We start from the raw sequence: 7,869 nt of genomic DNA, 5'->3' as shown, positions 1-7,869 counted from the left end.
ATTCTCTCTGGAAGATGTTTCTTACAATCTTAATGTAATGTAACATAACTAGCCGGATACTTGTCTGTTCAAGCAACTATGACCCCTACGCCTGGTTTCCATGCATACCCGGTCTACTCGGCCGTTCTGGTATTCAGAAACACTCGGTACCTTTGGGTCGAGAGGCTGAAGCGAAAAGTTCCGCCATGACAATCGTTTTACAATTCAGCTAGAGTTACATATGCAAAGGAAAGTACATAGTCACTTGGACTCAAAAACTTCCTCCTCTATGTCGTCTAGCAGGCTATCTAACTTACAATCCTGCTAGGAATACTTGGAGGCTACTTCTACTTGGTTATATACTAAACTAACGGGAATTTCTTCCCCATTTGACCCTAGCGGTCCGACCCGGGCCATGTGATTTGGATCCAGCCTGGTGTACCGCGTTTTCACCATGGCCCAGGCCTCTCGCGCACCCTCTCGGCAGGCCGATATCTTCCATAGTCGGATACGCCGCCGCGCTCCCATGAACAGCTCTACAAGCTCCTCCATACTCCCTGGAGGGGAGGCGGATGGCCATAAGGCCTTGGCTACACTCCGCATTGCCTGCCGAGGTTGCTTGTGCAATTGCGACAGCCCTTGCAGAAGATCACTTGATGATCCGGACACCTCCTCTTCGGGACGGCCCGTCAGCATACCTACAATCATAGCTATATCAGCTACTTTTACCTCCAAACTGTTATAAGGTAAATTCGGCCACGTACTGAATATGCCGCCTCGCAGCTTTTTGTTCTCCTTCACGGAGTCGGCTAGCTGGGCTCGCACATCTTTCAGTTCTTCGCCCAGTTTGGTGTTTGAATCTTGGAGTTTGTTTTTCTCCTCTCTGACTCGGGTCAGAACGCGCTCGCCTGCGGCACGTTGTCTCTTCGCCTCTTTTTCACTCGTCTGAGCGGCCTTCAGTTCCTCTTCCAGTTGGTCCGATGACCCTGTTATGAGACAAGCAGCAGTTTCAATACAGCTGGCATATCATTTTTGTTTCTCGATGGAGGGAAATATTACCAGAGGACGCCTTCTTGAACTTTTCTAGTTCGGTGGTAGCAGCAGTTAGCTATGTCCGGCACTGCTCCAGCTCTTGGGCTAGCAGGTCGTTCTTCTCCATAAGAACCTGGTTACACAGCGATCCTTAAAACATTTGTCCCAACTACTTCAAGTCTCGGGGGCTACTGGCACATGGTTATCAAATTCGGACAAGGTAAACTTACCTGCACATCTTCAAATGTTGCTCGGTGGCCCTGTTAAGCCCATCTCGAGCAGCTCGGATGTATGCGTCAGTCGAGCTGAAGGCACCGAACGCCTCTTTTGAGAAGCGGCAATTTCGTAAAACGGCCCTCCGGCGCCGGTGATTCATGGCGCTCCCCACCTCCGAATTGGTGACGGACATATTTTCCGAACCCTCGGCAGAAGGACAGTCCGGCGCCACTCCCATATCGGGCCCTGTCTCTTCGGCTGGAACCGAATCTTGGCTATTAGGAGTACGACTAACCGGGTCCCCGGACACAGTCCGTCGAACCTTTTTCCTGATACAAAATGAACATAGGAGTCATAGTTGGACGCGACTGCTAAAAAGAGCATAGTTGCGAACCCATACCACTTCAAGGAAGGCCCGACCGTATCTCTGTTTGCCTTCCTCTTCGAAGGCCTGCCCGGCGCGGGAGCCGCTCTATCTGGAGATGCCCCTGGGGCAGCACGACGCGCCGAACGCCTCCCCTTCTGAGCACAGGATGGTGCGGTGGGTGAGGAAGAATGAGAAAACCCTCTCGGACAAAGTGTCTCCTGATTACTTACATGGGAAGCAGGGAGAAGATCGGGATAGTCGGTGATGATGGCCACTTCTGTGCCGTCATAGCTCGTTTGGTAAAACGTCCCATTCTCGAGCACCACAAATATATTCGGACCCTCTTCGAATCCGGGGTCAAGGTCCTGATTGTGGCCCTCGGGCTGCGGGGCGGGGCTATGAAGCCCCTCGGAAATCTTTCGCCAGTGCTGTTATAAATGGACGGGTTAATATTCATTGAACGAAGCTCAGGGAGTGGAATGAGTAGAGCAGAAGAGTTGGGGGCTTACCCAGCTAGGAGGACTGTACATGGAATATCCTTCTCTGTGCGTGATGCGCAGGAACTCCTCTTCCTCACCCTTGAACTGTTTGGCCAATATTTTGGCTAGGGCGGCAGGGGTGTCCGGACCTTTCCTGCCGCAACGGGAGGCGTCATCTTCCCCATTGTAAGTTCCACATGGGAAGTCCTCTGTATTGGAGTGGCTGGACTCCCCGTACTATGGATGTCGCCATCACTTCGACTATCATATATCCGGACTGGGCAAGCGTCCTGGTCTTGCTTAGGAGTTGGCGAACTTCCGCACTATCTTCCTCCTCAGGGCTCCAAGGGCGCCAGCTGTGGCGTTTCTTCAGAGGTCCACTCTTCGGAAGCTTTCTTCGATGTGCCGGATAGGTATCCGGCCTTAGCAATGCGCCATATTTCGGCCCCGCCCACTTCAAATATCGATCCCTCGTGGTTGCGTGGGACAAGACAAAACAACCTTCTCCACAGATCAGAATGGGCCTCACAACCCAGGAATAGTTCGCATAAAGCGACATATCCCGCAATGTGCAGGATGGAGGCTGGGGTAAAATTGTGCAGCTGGAGCCCATAATACTCCAGAAGCCCTCGGAGGAATGGGTGAATTGGAAATCCCATGCCCCTCAGCAGATAGGGGACGAAGCACACTCGTTCCCCCGCAGATGGATTGGGAAAATCCTCCGCCTGGGTTTTATCGTTGAAGGAAGCCAACCCTGCTCGAACAGGGACCAGATCCGCAGGGGGGAGAAATCCCTGCGTTTGCAACTTCGCTAATTGACTGTGGGACACAGAGCACCTCTCCCACTCACCTTTCTCCGGGTCGGGATGGGAGGAGGAGTAGGGAATGCTAGCCATGTTGGAATGGTCTCGCCTGGCCGGGGTGTTATTTGCAAAAAAATACCCTGACCGTCCGCATTTGCTCGACACGTGGAAGCTGAAGTCATTGATGCACAGAAGCCGAGGGGTGCGGCGTTGAATTACAAGCCGAATACATTACTTGGAAGCCGTCGGAGGAGGAACCCGCCTTGCAATGCCGAAGACAATCCGCGCACTGAACACCTCGTCATTGAAGCCTGGTTCGGGGGCTACTGAGCGAGTCCTGGACTAAGGGGTCCTCGGGCGTCCGTCCTGTTAGCCATGGGCCGGACTGATGGGCTGTGAAGATACGAAGACCGAAGACTACACCCGTGTCCGGATGGGACTCTCCTTGGCGACCGAATATGTAGATTCCTTTCTTTGTAACCCACCTTGTGTAACCCTAGATCCTCCTGGTGTCTATATAAACCGGAGGACTTAGTCCGAAGAGGGATATACTCATTACCATAGTCATACAGGCTAGACTTCTAGGGTTTTAGCCATTACGTTCTCGTGGTAGATCAACTCTTGTAATACTCATATTCATCAAGATCAATCAAGCATGAAGTAGGGTATTACCTCGATAGAGAGGGCCCAAACCTGGGTAAACATCGTGTCCCTTGTCTCCTGTTACCATCGACCTTAGACGCATAGTTTGGGACCCCCTACCTGAGATTCGCCGGTTTTGACACCGACACACACACCCGAGTGTTCTTCTGTTAGCATTTTTTTGAGCAAAAGAGGGTTTCCCCTCCGATTTCTATTAAAGAAACCACCACGGAACCAACATGATCAATTAAACCCTAACCATGATCAGTTAAACCCTATTATGACTGTGCCATGGCAGATTTAAAGTTGCAAACTGGAGAAATGCTATTTAGCATCCATTGTTTGCTTCGAACTATGAACTAAATTCTAAGAGCTGAAAAGAAAGTACAGTAACCAAGTTATGATCTATTTTTTGGTTGAGATAAAAAAGTTGAGGAGATATGAAGTACCACCTCTCTTGCGGTGCCGTGTAGGCATCGGGAGTGCGATGGCTGTCGGTGGCGTTGAAGCAGATCTGTGACGGTAGACGGGTGCATCGGGGGATAAGTCCCGTTGCGGTGGAAGAGAAGGTCATGTGAGCGGCCCCGACAAACTGGACGACGGAGCCGATGAAGCGAGAGGATGCGATGCAAGGCTCTTGGTCCATCGCCGTGGATGAGAAACATCCATCTCTAGCAGTAGAAGACGCGGTCTTGGTAGGCGCTCCTGCATGGTGGAGGATGGTGGTGATGGATGGGGTGGAGGACGACGGCGCTGGATGGGGTGGCGAACGAAGGAGGCTGGTGTGGGGATGGTGTTCTAGCGCGGACGGTGTATGAATGGGAAAATGGAGGGAGAGGTACGGGGAACCATGTTTTTGGGACGCGCCTGTCTGAAATATGGGAAAGTTACGAACTTAGCCCCAGTTTAAAATTTGGACGTCCCGTCGGTTGGGGATAGGACGGTAATCTCGCATCTCGCCAATATTTGCCCAGAGCGATTTCTGGCGAGGAGAGGGTGTTTTGGTGCCCACGGTGTTTGAACGGGCCTGACAGGTAGGGCGGTTGTGTCATGTCTAAGTGAAGTTACAAACCTGCCCCTATTGAAAATATTTGCCTACATCGATTTCGGCCGAGTTGAGTTTGTTTTGCCGCCCACCATGTACGAATGGGGAAATGGAGGGAGAAACAGAGGTCTTTCAGACAAGATTGAATCAAATGTGTTTTGCCGCCCACCGTGTCGGAATGGGCTCAGAGGCGGTCGTGTCACGTCTAATTGAAGTTACTAACCTACCCCTATTGAGAGTAGTGGAAATAAGGCCGATGGATTGTCCGTGTAAGGGGTAGATAGTAATTTCCATCTCCCAAACACTTGGCTTCGGGCAGCCAACGTGGGAGTGGACATTTTGCCACTTCTTTTGAATTTTGGGACAATAAGCATCCATGTTTACCCTGGCAACTAAATTCGAATCCATTTTGTATTCCTATACGAATCTTTATAAATCATTCTATGTGTTTTTATATATCTTCAAAAGCACGACAAAGATGTATTCCACTGTCATATATGAATATGATTTACAAATGCCGATACTCGAATTCAGAAGCTAGAATCCAGTTAAGGTGAATTCGAATATTTGGAACACTTCATGTCCAACTCAAATGTCACACGCAGCATAATGTGTACTCCCATTTAGATATGTACACAAGTGATGTATCAAGATTCTAATACGAGTCAATCAACCAAGAATGTACAAAAAAAACAGACATATAAACACTTATAGATATGGATCAATAATATCAACTAACATACATAAGCCAGGCCGCTGTATTTTTTTGCTAGAAGAGCACCTTTTTTTAGCGGAGCTAGTACAACATCTTGGCCCTTGCCGATGCGTGCCACTTATGGTCCATCTATACTACTATTATTGTTGAATGCACATTCAGCCCAATTGGCATATTTGTAGGTCTGGCACAGCAATCAAAATGAAATGTCTCCGAGTCTTATCAATTAATACAGACTTGTGCTCAAATAAAATTACAAACCAAAAAACAAAACAAAATCATTACACGATCTCTAAAACAAATGGTTTGATCGATTACATGAACAAACAACACAAAGGTTATTCAACGATGGAAAGAACATTTCACCTATGATTTACCAAGAGGGAATTTAAGTTCCTTTTTTCCTTCAGGACCTTAACAATGCGGTCAGTCTTAGCTTGCATCATTTTGAAATCTACCAAATATTTAATGGTTGTCTTGAGTACTTCTTGTGATTGTGCTGTTTGCTTCCTCAACATGTCAACTTCATCTCTAAGTGCAGAAGCAGAATCTCTTTCTACCACTAGTTTAGCCTCTAGAGCATCAGCAGTTGGCAATTCATGATGCACGATTGGACCGGTGCCACTGCTGTGGGATGATACAATGTCCATGGGGACCGCGCTCTTTGATCTTGGGCTAACCTGTTTTGCCATTAAAGTTCCAATTGGATTCCGAAAATTTGAAGTTAGCAAAACATCTCAACTGTGAGTTATAATAGCAAACCAGTTAAACAAACAAGGAATTAAAGAGTTTCAATTGGATGCTGAAAAGTAGTTATTAACATCATTGTAACCGGTTGTTGCAGCAGCAAAGCAGTTAAACAAACAAGTTTTGCAAAAGGTACCTGTTGTGGCATTGGAGTTTCTCTTGGATCCTGAAAAGTTGAGTAGCTAGTAACGTGATTAGAGCAACCGGTTTCAGCAGCAATGCAGTTAAACAAACAAATTTTGCAAAAGGAACCTGTTGTGGCATTGGAGTTTCTCTTGGATCCTGAAAAGTTGAGTAGTCAGTAACTTGATTAGAGAAACAAGTTACAGCAGCAAACCTGTTACACAAATATATTTTTGAAAATGTACCTGCTGTGCAATTGGACTTCCAATTGGATCCTCAAAAATTGAAGTTGGTAAGATGATTACACCAACAAGTTACAGCAGCAAACCAGGTAAATAAGGAAGTTTTTGAAAACATACCTGTTGTGCCAACGGAGTTACAGTTGGATCCTGCAAACTTGAATGTTAGCAATCAATAAATAAAGTTTTGCAAGAGCCATAAGAAACTAACATCAAACTAGTAAAACTAACCAATTTTGGCAACGTATTTAATTACACATGAACTAGTAAAACTAACAAGTTCTTGGCAACGTATTAAAGTAACAAGTCGGTACCGTTTACCAGCAACACAGACATCTGTAAATTTCTTTGATGTAAGAAAAATGATTCCAACACATATATAAGTTAAAAAGACGGTGTCCCTCATATAAACCCGACAATTGTCTATCTATGAACATGCAAACATTACTAGTGCAACAAGTGATAACAGCAAACCATTTCAACAAATAGGGTATCAGAACGTAAATTACAAGTGAATTCTGCTGCACCCTAGAAGTACATATGACTAGCTATCTACGTGCTTAAGTAGCTATTTAAGTTCAGGCAAATAGGTAATTCTTAACAGTAACTATCAAACACATAGATAGGCGCAGTCTATAATAGGATTGACAGACTATGTCATTATGTAATCAGTAGCAAACTAAATTAAGCCAAGCAACATAATTGAACAATTTTGCAATAAATGGCTCACTAAAATTCCGAGAAGTAGGTAACTAAACTTACGCTAGCTCTTTGTACAGGGACACTGCAATTTCTTTTTCGCTTACAAGGTTCTATGAAAGAGTCCATGGCATCAATTGCTTGGATACGCAATCCCAATACTTCTTTCTTCCCACACTGCATTGGTAAGTCGAATGGTTAATCTGGTAAGATGGTGTGTCCTTGATATGTTATATGAGGACGTGTAGTCAGACTAGTTGTAGCCACACACATCACACTGGCTTTTACTGTATATTTCATGCGATTACATTTGACATATCGAGATCTAAGCAATCTACAATAGGATGAAAAGACTGGCATCCTTCACATTATTGGTGAACTCAGTTCATAGAAACAAGCAATTCAACCATTTGGGTAAATCAAAATTGCCACTGGAATAGTTTTCACTACCCCAATCATACACGCAAAAAGGGGCGACGCAACCATAGGGGCTGGTATGGGCGGCCGCCTCGGGTGGCTGGAAAGTGTGCACCTAGTTTCAGTCGTCCAAATTGGCCCAATCTAGTTTTGTTCGTCTCGACGCACGAGCAGGTAATGTAAAAAATGAAGAAAAACATTTCAATTTGGATTGTCCAATAACGTAAGTGCAAGGTAGGCCCTATAGCAGCCTCGCTGCCCAAACGAGCGCCTCCCATATCAATCAACAATAGGAAAAATCCCAATCCGTTCGCTCCAGCCTCCAGTCTGGTTCGCTCCTAACCTAGCCGCCGTTGGACATACCGA

The sequence above is a fragment of the Aegilops tauschii genome, chromosome 2 (assembly GCF_002575655.3).
Source record: "Aegilops tauschii subsp. strangulata cultivar AL8/78 chromosome 2, Aet v6.0, whole genome shotgun sequence".
Classification (NCBI taxonomy): domain Eukaryota; kingdom Viridiplantae; phylum Streptophyta; class Magnoliopsida; order Poales; family Poaceae; genus Aegilops; species Aegilops tauschii.
The sequence above is the reverse complement of the archived record's forward strand: the minus strand, read 5'-3'. Positions refer to the sequence as shown.